Consider the following 16039-nt stretch of genomic DNA (forward strand, 5'->3'; position numbering starts at 1 on the left):
GTTTCTGTAGTGTAGTGGTTATCACGTTTGCCTCACATGCGAAAGGTCCCTGGCTCAATACCAGGCAGAAACACAACTCTTGGTAGATGTGTAACTGCTGTCCTTTCAATTGAACGGAGAGCCGTTCTTCACAGAGAAAAGTCAGGCTCCTTAATTAATGGCCAAGTTGATTAATTAAAATTCTTAGCATAATGGCTATTCTAATTCAAGTCTTTCAAGCATAAACTTTAGTGACTGTGTTCTCATTTTGTTTCCTATCAGAGGTTATGCTAATTAGCTGAAATTTAAAAGTTACTTTCATCAAGTCTATGGCAAAGAACAAATCCTTGCAAGGCAATATCAAGCCTACACAATTTGTGCAATAGGTTATGCTCTAAATGCCAATGAGAGAACTAGAGAGATAAAGTAAAACTCTTCATATTATGCCTAGTTAGCAACAGTCTGTTTCTCGAAGTTTAGGAAACAAGAGAACTTTGGTGGGGTTGTCTGAATTTTCATCCTAATGCTTGAGAAGTCATACTGCTTAGCCAGATTTAAAGCTATGATTTTCAAGCCCCAAAAATGAGCAAAAGCTGGAGAGGCAAAGAAGCATTTTAAATTGGTTTCTGTAGTGTAGTGCTCAGCATGTTCGCCTGACACGAGAAAGGTCCTCTGTTCCATACCTGGCAGAAACATCCCTCTTGATAGCACAGTAGTTGGGCACGTGCTTTTTGTAAGCAGTGTATCAAGTGGGAGACTCTTTGTGCGGTTTGCCCTTTAGGTCCTCAGACTGAGGCACCAAGCTCCTTGTCTAATCGCAACATGATTTTGGCATAAATCCTGTTGACTAAAAGACCTTTTTGGGGGATCATTATTGATTGTTATAGATCTTGAACTCTCTTGATTTGTCTAGAGTAGTGGTCATTGCATTTGCTTTCCAGGTCACATGTCCCAGCTTCCATACTGTGCAGAAGCATTTCTCTTTCATCCATTTTTGGTGTTTACTGTATAAAATGGTTGGAACAAAGGGAAGCATGGGCAGGCGAGGCTAAAGAACTGCACAGGGAAATCAACTTAAACTCAGCATCATGGAACTGCAGCTGAGCTGCTTTTTAACTGCACTCAAAATGGTAAAAGAAGGAAATACTGTTCATGACTTCAAGGTAGAATTGAGAGGAGTGAGGTTCTGAGGACAACTATTGGGACTGCAATGAAAAAGATCTTTGGTTTTTATGGCCTTAAGCAGTGAAGAGCTCACACGGCCCTGCTACATAGGTTTAGAAAGCAAGAACAGAACCTACAATTTTCCAGGACCACCAGTTTGGACTGATGTGTAGGTCGGACTAGAGAGTTCCCTTTCAGATAAACAGCATTTTTTTCTGACAGTGAATCAGATATTTCTGAAAATTACAATTGTGAACCATTTGAATTTTAGGTACGTCTGCTCATGAAACGCATTTTAGGCCATCCAACATACCCACGAAATTTGCATAAAATGGCAGCTATTTGTGAACTTCCAAATATGAAAGGTTTTGGCATAAATGATGTTCATTTTTTCTCCTAAATAATTTGCACACATTTTCAGTTTTGGGGATGAGTTGGTGAAAAAATTGTTCTGAAATTGCAGTGATACCATACTGCATCAAGGCATTTTTGCATGGTGTCTGTAGTCAATTGGTCATCACGTTTGCATTATGTGTGAAAGGACCTTGAATTGAAGCTGAGCAGAAACATTAGCTGGTTCTTTGGTTTCTGTGTCTTCTATTTGAAGTAGACACCAGGGAATCGAATGGCCTTCTTGCAGCAGAGGGAAATGATTTTCTGAACTCCCTAGTTACTCCAATTGAGTTCTCCAAGTCCTGTACTCCAAACTCCGGCACTATAACGCATGTGAAATCCCTAACCTCTTCGTCTGCAACTTGGTTCTACATTGTGCAAAATGGAAATTTCAAGATAAGAAGATTACTAGCATCTTAGTATGGACATGAAGAGTAGCTTCTCTGCTGGAAAAAAATATCCCATCACTGTCTCCATTTGCAAACCGAGAAAGTCAATATATGCAGCAGGCTTGTCCTCCGGTGATGCAAGGACTGTGCTTTAGGAGCTGTGTTTAAGGCTGATTTCAATTGTCACAGGGATGATGTAAAACTCATTGTAGCATGATGGGTGTGCTAATCCATGTATTTCAAACAAAATTAAACAAAACAGAAACTCCACGAGTGCATCTGTATTTGATCTCCTAACAGAGATAGGTTATGCTACTTAGCTAATTCTTAAAAGTAACATCCTTATAGTCTCCTGACAATTAAAATCTATGCAAAGCAATGTTAATGATGCAGAATTTGTGCACTAGGGACTGCTTTCCATGCCGATGAATAAGCCTACAGTGATCCGGTAAAGCTCTTCATATTATTCCTAGGGAGTAACATTCTGTCTCTCAAAGGCAATGAAACAAGAAAACATTGCTTGGTGGGATTGAATTTTGCCTCCTAATGGGGAGAAGACAATTCAAGCCAGTTTTTAAACTATGCCTTGCAGGCACCAAAAAGGAGGAAATGCTGGGCTGATCCTGAACGGCCAGTGCTGTAGGGTTTCTGTAGTGTAGTGGTTATCACGTTTGCCTCACATGCGAAAGGTCCCTGGCTCAATACCAGGCAGAAACACAACTCTTGGTAGATGTGTAACTGCTGTCCTTTCAATTGAATGGAGAGCCGTTCTTCACAGAGAAAAGTCAGGCTCCTTAATTAATGGCCAAGTTGATTAATTAAAATTCTTAGCATAATGGCTATTCTAATTCAAGCATAAACTTTAGTGAGTGTGTTCTCATTTTGTTTCCTATCAGAGGTTATGCTAATTAGCTGAAATTTAAAAGTTACTTTCATCAAGTCTATGGCAAAGAACAAATCCTTGCAAGGCAATATCAAGCCTACACAATTTGTGCAATAGGTTATGCTCTAAATGCCAATGAGAGAACTAGAGAGATAAAGTAAAACTCTTCATATTATGCCTAGTTAGCAACAGTCTGTTTCTCGAAGTTTAGGAAACAAGAGAACTTTGGTGGGGTTGTCTGAATTTTCATCCTAATGCTTGAGAAGTCATACTGCTTAGCCAGATTTAAAGCTATGATTTTCAAGCCCCAAAAATGAGCAAAAGCTGGAGAGGCAAAGAAGCATTTTAAAGTGGTTTCTGTAGTGTAGTGCTCAGCATGTTCGCCTGACACGAGAAAGGTCCTCTGTTCCATACCTGGCAGAAACATCCCTCTTGATAGCACAGTAGTTGGGCACGTGCTTTTTGTAAGCAGTGTATCAAGTGGGAGACTCTTTGTGAGGTTTGCCCTTTAGGTCCTCAGACTGAGGCACCAAGCTCCTTGTCTAATCGCAACATCATTTTGGCATAAATCCTGTTGACTAAAAGACCTTTTTGGGGGATCATTATTGATTGATATAGATCTTGAACTCTCTTGATTTGTCTAGAGTAGTGGTCATTGCATTTGCTTTCCAGGTCACATGTCCCAGCTTCCATACTGTGCAGAAGCATTTCTCTTTCATCCATTTTTGGTGTTTACTGTATAAAATGGTTGGAACAAAGGGAAGCATGGGCAGGCGAGGCTAAAGAACTGCACAGGGAAATCAACTTAAACTCAGCATCATGGAACTGCAGCTGAGCTGCTTTTTAACTGCACTCAAAATGCTAAAAGAAGGAAATACTGTTCATGACTTCAAGGTAGAATTGAGAGGAGTGAGGTTCTGAGGACAACTATTGGGACTGCAATGAAAAAGATCTTTGGTTTTTATGGCCTTAAGCAGTGAAGAGCTCACACGGCCCTGCTACATAGGTTTAGAAAGCAAGAACAGAACCTACAATTTTCCAGGACCACCAGTTTGGACTGATGTGTAGGTCAGACTAGAGGGTTCCCTTTCAGCTAAACAGCATTTTTTTCTGACAGTTTGAATCAGATATTTCTGAAATTTACAATTGTGAACCATTTGAATTTTAGGTACGTCTGCTCATGAAATGCATTTTAGGCCATCCAACATACCCACGAAATTTGCATAAGATGGCAGCTATTTGTGAACTTCCAAATATGAAAGGTTTTGGCATAAATGATGTTCATTTTTTCTCCTAAATAATTTGCACACATTTTCAGTTTTGGGGATGAGTTGGTGAAAAAATTGTTCTGAAATTGCAGTGATACCATACTGCATCAAGGCATTTTTGCATGGTGTCTGTAGTCAATTGGTCATCACGTTTGCATTATGTGTGAAAGGACCTTGAATTGAAGCTGAGCAGAAACATTAGCTGGTTCTTTGGTTTCTGTGTCTTCTATTTGAAGTAGACACCAGGGAATCGAATGGCCTTCTTGCAGCAGAGGGAAATGATTTTCTGAACTCCCTAGTTACTCCAATTGAGTTCTCCAAGTCCTGTACTCCAAACTCCGGCACTATAACGCATGTGAAATCCCTAACCTCTTCGTCTGCAACTTGGTTCTACATTGTGCAAAATGGAAATTTCAAGATAAGAAGATTACTAGCATCTTAGTATGGACATAAAGAGTAGCTTCTCTGCTGGAAAAAAATATCCCATCACTGTCTCCATTTGCAAACCGAGAAAGTCAATATATGCAGCAGGCTTGTCCTCCGGTGATGCAAGGACTGTGCTTTAGGAGCTGTGTTTAAGGCTGATTTCAATTGTCACAGGGATGATGTAAAACTCATTGTAGCATGATGGGTGTGCTAATCCATGTATTTCAAACAAAATTAAACAAAACAGAAACTCCACGAGTGCATCTGTATTTGATCTCCTAACAGAGATAGGTTATGCTACTTAGCTAATTCTTAAAAGTAACATCCTTATAGTCTCCTGACAATTAAAATCTATGCAAAGCAATGTTAATGATGCAGAATTTGTGCACTAGGGACTGCTTTCCATGCCGATGAATAAGCCTACAGTGATCCGGTAAAGCTCTTCATATTATTCCTAGGGAGTAACATTCTGTCTCTCAAAGGCAATGAAACAAGAAAACATTGCTTGGTGGGATTGAATTTTGCGTCCTAACGGGGAGAAGACAATTCAAGCCAGTTTTTAAACTATGCCTTGCAGGCACCAAAAAGGAGGAAATGCTGGGACGATCCTGAACGGCCAGTGCTGCAGGGTTTCTGTAGTGGTTATCACGTTTGCCTCACACGCGAAAGGTCCCTGGCTCAATACCAGGCAGAAACACAACTCTTGGTAGATGTGTAACTGCTGTCCTTTCAATTGAATGGAGAGCCGTTCTTCACAGAGAAAAGTCAGGCTCCTTAATTAATGGCCAAGCTGATTAATTAAAATTCTTAGCATAATGGCTATTCTAATTCAAGTCTTTCAAGCATAAACTTTAGTGAGTGTGTTCTCATTTTGTTTCCTAACAGAGGTTATGCTAATTAGCTGAAATTTAAAAGTTACTTTCATCAAGTCTATGGCAAAGAACAAATCCTTGCAAGGCAATATCAAGCCTACACAATTTGTGCAATAGGTTATGCTCTAAATGCCAATGAGAGAACTAGAGAGATAAAGTAAAACTCTTCATATTATGCCTAGTTAGCAACAGTCTGTTTCTCGAAGTTTAGGAAACAAGAGAACTTTGGTGGGGTTGTCTGAATTTTCATCCTAATGCTTGAGAAGTCATACTGCTTAGCCAGATTTAAAGCTATGATTTTCAAGTCCCAAAAATGAGCAAAAGCTGGAGAGGCAAAGAAGCATTTTAAAGTGGTTTCTGTAGTGTAGTGCTCAGCATGTTCGCCTGACACGAGAAAGGTCCTCTGTTCCATACCTGGCAGAAACATCCCTCTTGATAGCACAGTAGTTGGGCACGTGCTTTTTGTAAGCAGTGTATCAAGTGGGAGACTCTTTGTGCGGTTTGCCCTTTAGGTCCTCAGACTGAGGCACCAAGCTCCTTGTCTAATCGCAACATCATTTTGGCATAAATCCTGTTGACTAAAAGACCTTTTTGGGGGATCATTATTGATTGTTATAGATCTTGAACTCTCTTGATTTGTCTAGAGTAGTGGTCATTGCATTTGCTTTCCAGGTCACATGTCCCAGCTTCCATACTGTGCAGAAGCATTTCTCTTTCATCCATTTTTGGTGTTTACTGTATAAAATGGTTGGAACAAAGGGAAGCATGGGCAGGCGAGGCTAAAGAACTGCACAGGGAAATCAACTTAAACTCAGCATCATGGAACTGCAGCTGAGCTGCTTTTTAACTGCACTCAAAATGGTAAAAGAAGGAAATACTGTTCATGACTTCAAGGTAGAATTGAGAGGAGTGAGGTTCTGAGGACAACTATTGGGACTGCAATGAAAAAGATCTTTGGTTTTTATGGCCTTAAGCAGTGAAGAGCTCACACGGCCCTGCTACATAGGTTTAGAAAGCAAGAACAGAACCTACAATTTTCCAGGACCACCAGTTTGGACTGATGTGTAGGTCGGAATAGAGGGTTCCCTTTCAGATAAACAGCATTTTTTTCTGACAGTGAATCAGATATTTCTGAAAATTACAATTGTGAACCATTTGAATTTTAGGTACGTCTGCTCATGAAACGCATTTTAGGCCATCCAACATACCCACGAAATTTGCATAAAATGGCAGCTATTTGTGAACTTCCAAATATGAAAGGTTTTGGCATAAATGATGTTCATTTTTTCTCCTAAATAATTTGCACACATTTTCAGTTTTGGGGATGAGTTGGTGAAAAAATTGTTCTGAAATTGCAGTGATACCATACTGCATCAAGGCATTTTTGCATGGTGTCTGTAGTCAATTGGTCATCACGTTTGCATTATGTGTGAAAGGACCTTGAATTGAAGCTGAGCAGAAACATTAGCTGGTTCTTTGGTTTCTGTGTCTTCTATTTGAAGTAGACACCAGGGAATCGAATGGCCTTCTTGCAGCAGAGGGAAATGATTTTCTGAACTCCCTAGTTACTCCAATTGAGTTCTCCAAGTCCTGTACTCCAAACTCCGGCACTATAACGCATGTGAAATCCCTAACCTCTTCGTCTGCAACTTGGTTCTACATTGTGCAAAATGGAAATTTCAAGATAAGAAGATTACTAGCATCTTAGTATGGACATAAAGAGTAGCTTCTCTGTTGGAAAAAAATATCCCATCACTGTCTCCATTTGCAAACCGAGAAAGTCAATATATGCAGCAGGCTTGTCCTCCGGTGATGCAAGGACTGTGCTTTAGGAGCTGTGTTTAAGGCTGATTTCAATTGTCACAGGGATGATGTAAAACTCATTGTAGCATGATGGGTGTGCTAATCCATGTATTTCAAACAAAATTAAACAAAACAGAAACTCCACGAGTGCATCTGTATTTGATCTCCTAACAGAGATAAGTTATGCTACTTAGCTAATTCTTAAAAGTAACATCCTTATAGTCTCCTGACAATTAAAATCTATGCAAAGCAATGTTAATGATGCAGAATTTGTGCACTAGGGACTGCTTTCCATGCCAATGAATAAGCCTACAGTGATCCGGTAAAGCTCTTCATATTATTCCTAGGGAGTAACATTCTGTCTCTCAAAGGCAATGAAACAAGAAAGCATTGCTTGGTGGGATTGAATTTTGCGTCCTAACGGGGAGAAGACAATTCAAGCCAGTTTTTAAACTATGCCATGCAGGCACCAAAAAGGAGGAAATGCTGGGCTGATCCTGAACAGCGAGTGCTGTAGGGTTTCTGTAGTGTAGTGGTTATCACGTTTGCCTCACACGAGAAAGGTCCCTGGCTCGATACCAGGCAGAAACAAGACTCTTGGTAGATGTGTAACTGCTGTCCTTTCAATTGAATGGAGAGCTGTTCTTCACTGAGAAAAGTCAGGCTCCTTAATTAATGGCCAAGCTGATTAATTAAAATTCTTAGCATAATGGCTATGCTAATTCAAGTCTTTCAAGCATAAACTTCAGTGAGTGTGTTCTCATTTTGTTTCCTAACAGAGGTTATGCTAATTAGCTGAAATTTAAAAGTTACTTTCATCAAGTCTATGGCAAAGAACAAATCCTTGCAAGGCAATATCAAGCATAAACAATTTGTGCAATAGGTTATGCTCTAAATGCCAATGAGAGAACTACAGAGATAAAGTAAAACTCTTCATATTATGCATAGTTAGCAACAGTCTGTTTCTCGAAGGGTAGGAAACAAGAGAAGTTTGGTGGTGTTGTCTGAATTTTCATCCTAATGCTTGAGAAGTCATACTGCTTAGCCAGATTTAAAGCTATGATTTTCAAGCCCCAAAAATGAGCAAAAGCTGGAGAGGCAAAGAAGCATTTTAAAGTGGTTTCTGTAGTGTAGTGCTCAGCATGTTCGCCTGACACGAGAAAGGTCCTCTGTTCCATACCTGGCAGAAACATCCCTCTTGATAGCACAGTAGTTGGGCACGTGCTTTTTGTAAGCAGTGTATCAAGTGGGAGACTCTTTGTGCGGTTTGCCCTTTAGGTCCTCAGACTGAGGCACCAAGCTCCTTGTCTAATCGCAACATCATTTTGTCATAAATCCTGTTGACTAAAAGACCTTTTAGGGGGATCATTATTGATTGATATAGATCTTGAACTCTCTTGATTTGTCTAGAGTAGTGGTCATTGCATTTGCTTTCCAGGTCACATGTCCCAGCTTCCATACTGTGCAGAAGCATTTCTCTTTCATCCATTTTTGGTGTTTACTGTATAAAATGGTTGGAACAAAGGGAAGCATGGGCAGGCGAGGCTAAAGAACTGCACAGGGAAATCAACTTAAACTCAGCATCATGGAACTGCAGCTGAGCTGCTTTTTAACTGCACTCAAAATGGTAAAAGAAGGCAATACTGTTCATGACTTCAAGGTAGAATTGAGAGGAGTGAGGTTCTGAGGACAACTATTGGGACTGCAATGAAAGAGATCTTCGGTTTTTATGGCCTTAAGAAGTGAAGAGCTCACACGGCCCTGCTACATAGGTTTAGAAAGCAAGAACAGAACCTACAATTTTCCAGGACCACCAGTTTGGACTGATGTTTAGGTTGGACTAGAGGGTTCCCTTTCAGCTACACAGCATTTCTTTCTGTCAGTTTGAATCAGATATTTCTGAAAATTACAATTGTGAACCATTTGAATTTTAGGTACGTCTGCTCATGAAACGCATTTTAGGCCATCCAACATACCCACGAAATTTGCATAAAATGGCAGCTATTTGTGAACTTCCAAATATGAAAGGTTTTGGCATAAATGATGTTCATTCTTTCTCCTAAATAATTTGCACACATTTTCAGTTTTGGGGATGAGCTGGTGAAAAATTGTTCTGAAATTGCAGTGATACCATACTGCATCAAGGCATTTTTGCATGGTGTCTGTAGTGAATTGGTCATCACGTTTGCATTGTGTGTGAAAGGACCTTGAAGTGAAGCTGAGCAGAAACATTAGCTGGTTCTTTGGTTTCTGTGTCTTCTATTTGAAGTAGACACCAGGGAATCGAATGGCCTTCTTGCAGCAGAGGGAAATGATTTTCTGAACTCCCTAGTTACTCCAATTGAGTTCTCCAAGTCCTGTACTCCAAACTCCGGCACTATAACGCATGTGAAATCCCTAACCTCTTTGTCTGCAACTTGGTTCTACATTGTGCAAAATGGAAATTTCAAGATCAGAAGATTACTAGCATCTTAGTATGGACATAAAGAGTAGCTTCTCTGTTGGAAAAAAATATCCCATCACTGTCTCCATTTGCAAACCGAGAAAGTCAATATATGCAGCATACTTTTGCTCCGGTGATGCAAGGACTGTGCTTTAGGAGCTGTGCTTAAGGCTGATTTCAATTGTCACAGGCATGATGTAAAACTCATTGTAGCATGATGGGTGTGCTAATCCATGTATTTCAAACAAAAGTAAACAAAACAGAAACACCACGAGTGCATCTGTATTTGATCTACTAACAGAGATAAGTTATGCTACTTAGCTAATTCTCAAAAGTAAATTCCTTCTAGTCTCCTGACAATTAAAATCCATGCAAAGCAATGTTTATGATGCAGAATCTGTGCACTAGGGATTGCTTTCCATGCCAATGAAACAGCTTCCAGTGATCAGGTAAAGTTCTTCATATTATTCCTAGAGAGTAACATTCTGTCTCTCAAAGGCAATGAAACAAGTAAACATTGGTTGCTGGGATTGAATTTTGCGTCTTAATGGGGTGAAGACAATTCAAGCCAGTTTCTTAAACATTACTACAGGAAGCATAAACTTTGGTGAGTGTGTTCTCATTTTGTTTCCTAACAGAGGTTATGCTAATTAGCTGAATTTCAAAAGTTAATTTCATCAATTCTATGGCAAAGAAAAAATCCTTGCAAGGCAATGTCAAGCATACAGAATTTGCACAATAGGTTATGCTCTATATGCCAATGAGAGAACTACAGAGATAAAGTAAAACTCTTCATATTATGCCTAGTTAGCTACAGTCTGTTCCTCAAATGGTAAGAAACAAGAGAACTTTGGTGGGGTTGTGAGAATTTTCATCCTAATGATTGAGAAGTCAGACTCTTTAGCCAGATTTAAAGCTATGATTTTCAAGTGCCAAAAATGAGCAAAAGCTGGAGAGTGAGCCCAAAGAATCTTTTAATGGTGGCTTCTGTAGTGTAGCGGTCATCACATTGGCCTAACATGCGAAAGGTCCTCAGTTCGAAACTGGGCAGAAACATCCCTCTTGATAGCACACTAGTGGGGCAATTGTTGTGTGTATGAAGTGGGTGTCTCTTTTTGCAGTTTGCCCTTTAGGTCCTGAGACTGAGACACCAAGCTCCTTCTCTAATCGCAGCATCATTTTGTCATAAATCCTGTTAACAACCAGACCTTTTGGGGGTATAATTATTGATTGATATAGATGTTGAACACTCTTGATTTTTCTAGAGTAGTGGTCAATGCATTTGCTTTCCAGGTCACAGGTCCCAGTTTATATACTGTGCAGAAGCATTTCTCATCCATTTTTGCTGTTTGAAATAGTTGGAACAAAGGGAAGCATGGGCAGGTGAGGCTAAAGAACTGCACAGGGAAATCAACTTAAACTCAGCATCATGGAACTGCAGCTGAGCTGCTTTTTAACTGTATTCAAAACGTTAAAAGAAGGCAATACTGTTCATGACTTCAAAGTACAATTGAGATGAGTGAGGTTCTGAGCACAACTATTGGGACTGCAAAGAAAAAGATCTTCGGGTTTTATGGCCTTAAGCAGTGAAGATCTCACATGGCCCTGCTGCATAAGTTTAGAAAGCCAGAACAGAACCTACCATTTTCCAGGACCACCAGTTTGGACTGAAGTGTCGCTCGGACTAGAGGGTTTCCTGTCAGCTATCCAATATTTTTTCTGCAAGTTTGAATCAGATATTTCTGAAAAATTGGAATTGTGAACCATTTGAATTTTAGGTACATCTGCTCATTATTAGCATTTTAGGCCATCCAACATACCCACTAAATTTGCGTAAAATGGCAGCTATTTGTGAACTTGCTAATATGAAAGGTTTTGGCATAAAAGATATTCATTCTTTTACTCAATAACTTGCACTCATTATCAGTTTTGGGTATGAGTTGGTGAAAAGATTGTTCTGAAAGTGCATTGATACCATACTGCATCAAGCTGTCTTTGCATGATTTCTGTAGTGAAGTGGTCATCACCTTTGCATTATACGTAAAAGGTCCTTGAATTGAAGCTGAGCAGAAACAGTAGTTGGTTCTTGGGTTTCTGTCTCTTGTATTTGAAGTAGACATCAGGGAATCGAATGGCCTTCTTGCAGCAGAGTGAAAAGATTTTTTGAACTCCCTACTTACTCCGATTGAGTTCTCCAATTCCTGTACTCCAAAATCTGGCACTATAACTCATGTGAAATCCCCAACGTCTTCTTCTGCAACTTGGTTCCACATTGTGCAAAATTAAAATTTCAAGATCAGAAGATTACTATCATCTTAGTATGGACATAAAGAGTAGTTTCTCTGTTGGGGCTCTATTTGCAAACTGAGAAAGTCAATATATGCAGCACACTTTTGCTCCGGTGATGCAAGGACTGTGCTTTAGGAGCTGTGCTTAAGGCTGATTTCAATTGTCACAGGCATGATGTAAAACTCATTGTAGCTTGATGGGTGTGATAACCCATGTATTTCAAACAAAAGTAAACAAAACAGAAACACCATGAGTGCATCTGTATTTGATCTACTAACAGAGATAAGTTATGCTACTTAGCTAATTCTTAAAAGTAAATTCCTTCTAGTCTCCTGACAATTAAAATCCATGCAAAGCAATGTTTATGATGCAGAATCTGTGCACTAGGGATTGCTTTCCATGCCAATGAAACAGCTTCCAGTGATCAGGTAAAGTTCTTCATATTATTCCTAGAGAGTAACATTCTGTCTCTCAAAGGCAATGAAACAAGTAAACATTGGTTGCTGGGTTTGAATTTTGCGTCCTAATGGGGTGAAGACAATTCAAGCCAGTTTCTTAAACATTACTACAGGAAGCATAAACTTTGGTGAGTGTGTTCTCATTTTGTTTCCCAACAGAGGTTATGCTAATTAGCTGAATTTCAAAAGTTAATTTCATCAATTCTATGGCAAAGAAAAAATCCTTGCAAGGCAATGTCAAGCATACAGAATTTGCGCAATAGGTTATGCTATATATGCCAATGAGGGAACTACAGAGATAAAGTAAAACTCTTCATAATATGCCTAGTTAGCAACAGTCTGTTCCTCAAATGGTAAGAAACAAGAGAACTTTGGTGGGGTTGTGAGAATTTCCATCCTAATGATTGAAAAGTCAGACTCCTTAGCCAGATTTAAAGCTATGATTTTCAAGTGCCAAAAATGAGCAAAAGCTGGAGAGTGAGCCCAAAGAACCTTTTAACAGTGGTTTCTGTAGTGTAGTGGTCATCACATTCGCCTAACACGCGAAAGGTCCTCAGTTCGAAACTGGGCAGAAACATCCCTCTTGATAGCACACTAGTGGGGCAATTGTTGTGTGTATGAAGTGGTTCTCTTTTTGCAGTTTGCCCTTTAGGTCCTGAGACTGAGACGCCAAGCTCCTTGTCTAATTGCGGCATCATTTTGTCATAAATCCTGTTAACAACCAGACCTTTTGGGGGTATAATTATTGATTGATATAGATGTTGAACACTCTTGATTTTTCTAGAGTAGTGGTCAATGCATTTGCTTTCCAGGTCACAGGTCCCAGTTTATATACTGTGCAGAAGCATTTCTCATCCATTTTTGCAGTTTGAAATAGTTGGAACAAAGGGAAGCATGGGCAGGTGAGGCTAAAGAACTGCACAGGGAAATCAACTTAAACTCAGCATCATGGAACTGCAGCTGAGCTGCTTTTTAACTGTATTCAAAACGTTAAAAGAAGGCAATACTGTTCATGACTTCAAAGTACAATTGAGATGAGTGAGGTTCTGAGCACAACTATTGGGACTGCAAAGAAAAAGATCTTCGGGTTTTATGGCCTTAAGCAGTGAAGATCTCACATGGCCCTGCTGCATAAGTTTAGAAAGCCAGAACAGAACCTACCATTTTCCAGGACCACCAGTTTGGACTGAAGTGTCGCTCGGACTAGAGGGTTTCCTGTCAGCTATCCAATATTTTTTCTGCAAGTTTGAATCAGATATTTCTGAAAAATTGGAATTGTGAACCAATTGAATTTTAGGTACATCTGCTCATTATTAGCATTTTAGGCCATCCAACATACCCACTAAATTTGCGTAAAATGGCAGCTATTTGTGAACTTGCTAATATGAAAGGTTTTGGCATAAATGATATTCATTCTTTTACTCAATAACTTGCACTCATTATCAGTTTTGGGTATGAGTTGGTGAAAAGATTGTTCTGAAAGTGCATTGATACCATACTGCATCAAGCTGTCTTTGCATGATTTCTGTAGTGAAGTGGTCATCACCTTTGCATTATACGTAAAAGGTCCTTGAATTGAAGCTGAGCAGAAACAGTAGTTGGTTCTTGGGTTTCTGACTCTTGTATTTGAAGTAGACATCAGGGAATCGAATGGCCTTCTTGCAGCAGAGTGAAAAGATTTTTTGAACTCCCTACTTACTCCGATTGAGTTCTCCAATTCCTGTACTCCAAAATCTGGCACTATAACTCATGTGAAATCCCCAACGTCTTCTTCTGCAACTTGGTTCCACATTGTGCAAAATTAAAATTTCAAGATCAGAAGATTACTATCATCTTAGTATGGACATAAAGAGTAGTTTCTCTGTTGGGGCTCTATTTGCAAACTGAGAAAGTCAATATATGCAGCACACTTTTGCTCCGGTGATGCAAGGACTGTGCTTTAGGAGCTGTGCTTAAGGCTGATTTCAATTGTCACAGGCATGATGTAAAACTCATTGTAGCATGATGGGTGTGCTAATCCATGTATTTCAAACAAAAGTAAACAAAACAGAAACACCACGAGTGCATCTGTATTTGATCTACTAACAGAGATAAGTTATGCTACTTAGCTAATTCTTAAAAGTAAATTCCTTCTAGTCTCCTGACAATTAAAATCCATGCAAAGCAATGTTTATGATGCAGAATCTGTGCACTAGGGATTGCTTTCCATGCCAGTGAAACAGCTTCCAGTGATCAGGTAAAGTTCTTCATATTATTCCTAGAGAGTAACATTCTTTCTCTCAAAGGCAATGAAACAAGTAAACATTGGTTGCTGGGTTTGAATTTTGCGTCCTAATGGGGTGAAGACAATTCAAGCCAGTTTCTTAAACATTACTACAGGAAGCATAAACTTTGGTGAGTGTGTTCTCATTTTGTTTCCCAACAGAGGTTATGCTAATTAGCTGAATTTCAAAAGTTAATTTCATCAATTCTATGGCAAAGAAAAAATCCTTGCAAGGCAATGTCAAGCATACAGAATTTGCGCAATAGGTTATGCTCTATATGCCAATGAGGGAACTACAGAGATAAAGTAAAACTCTTCATAATATGCCTAGTTAGCAACAGTCTGTTCCTCAAATGGTAAGAAACAAGAGAACTTTGGTGGGGTTGTGAGAATTTCCATCCTAATGATTGAGAAGTCAGACTCCTTAGCCAGATTTAAAGCTATGATTTTCAAGTGCCAAAAATGAGCAAAAGCTGGAGAGTGAGCCCAAAGAACCTTTTAACATTGGTTTCTGTAGTGTAGTGGTCATCACATTCGCCTAACACGCGAAAGGTCCTCAGTTCGAAACTGGGCAGAAACATCCCTCTTGATAGCACACTAGTGGGGCAATTGTTGTGTGTATGAAGTGGTTCTCTTTTTGCAGTTTGCCCTTTAGGTCCTGAGACTGAGACGCCAAGCTCCTTGTCTAATCGCGGCATCATTTTGTCATAAATCCTGTTAACAACCAGACCTTTTGGGGGTATAATTATTGATTGATATAGATGTTGAACACTCTTGATTTTTCTAGAGTAGTGGTCAATGCATTTGCTTTCCAGGTCACAGATCCCAGTTTATATACTGTGCAGAAGCATTTCTCATCCATTTTTGCTGTTTGAAATAGTTGGAACAAAGGGAAGCATGGGCAGGTGAGGCTAAAGAACTGTACAGGGAAATCAACTTAAACTCAGCATCATGGAACTGCAGCTGAGCTGCTTTTTAACTGTATTCAAAACGTTAAAAGAAGGCAATACTGTTCATGACTTCAAAGTACAATTGAGATGAGTGAGGTTCTGAGCACAACTATTGGGACTGCAAAGAAAAAGATCTTCGGGTTTTATGGCCTTAAGCAGTGAAGATCTCACATGGCCCTGCTGCATAAGTTTAGAAAGCCAGAACAGAACCTACCATTTTCCAGGACCACCAGTTTGGACTGAAGTGTCGCTCGGACTAGAGGGTTTCCTGTCAGCTATCCAATATTTTTTCTGCAAGTTTGAATCAGATATTTCTGAAAAATTGGAATTGTGAACCAATTGAATTTTAGGTACATCTGCTCATTATTAGCATTTTAGGCCATCCAACATACCCACTAAATTTGCGTAAAATGGCAGCTATTTGTGAACTTGCTAATATGAAAGGTTTTGGCATAAATG

General features: G+C 39.5%; 5 non-coding genes across 5 annotated transcripts; all 5 read left to right on the forward strand.

The window, feature by feature from the left end:
• On the forward strand, positions 1-73 carry trnav-cac (transfer RNA valine (anticodon CAC)). Its single transcript has one exon. It is a non-coding gene; the product is annotated as a tRNA-Val (tRNA).
• Positions 74-2569: 2496 nt separating this feature from the next.
• Positions 2570-2642, forward strand: trnav-cac (transfer RNA valine (anticodon CAC)). The gene has a single exon. It is a non-coding gene; the product is annotated as a tRNA-Val (tRNA).
• A 7961-nt stretch (positions 2643-10603) lies between these two features.
• Positions 10604-10676, forward strand: trnav-aac (transfer RNA valine (anticodon AAC)). The gene has a single exon. It is a non-coding gene; the product is annotated as a tRNA-Val (tRNA).
• Positions 10677-12871: 2195 nt separating this feature from the next.
• Positions 12872-12944, forward strand: trnav-aac (transfer RNA valine (anticodon AAC)). The gene has a single exon. It is a non-coding gene; the product is annotated as a tRNA-Val (tRNA).
• A 2193-nt stretch (positions 12945-15137) lies between these two features.
• On the forward strand, positions 15138-15210 carry trnav-aac (transfer RNA valine (anticodon AAC)). The gene has a single exon. It is a non-coding gene; the product is annotated as a tRNA-Val (tRNA).
• Positions 15211-16039: the final 829 nt, after the last annotated feature.

The sequence above is a fragment of the Electrophorus electricus genome, chromosome 2 (assembly GCF_041902795.1).
Source record: "Electrophorus electricus isolate QZ-2024a chromosome 2, ASM4190279v1, whole genome shotgun sequence".
NCBI classification, from domain to species: Eukaryota; Metazoa; Chordata; class Actinopteri; order Gymnotiformes; family Gymnotidae; genus Electrophorus; species Electrophorus electricus.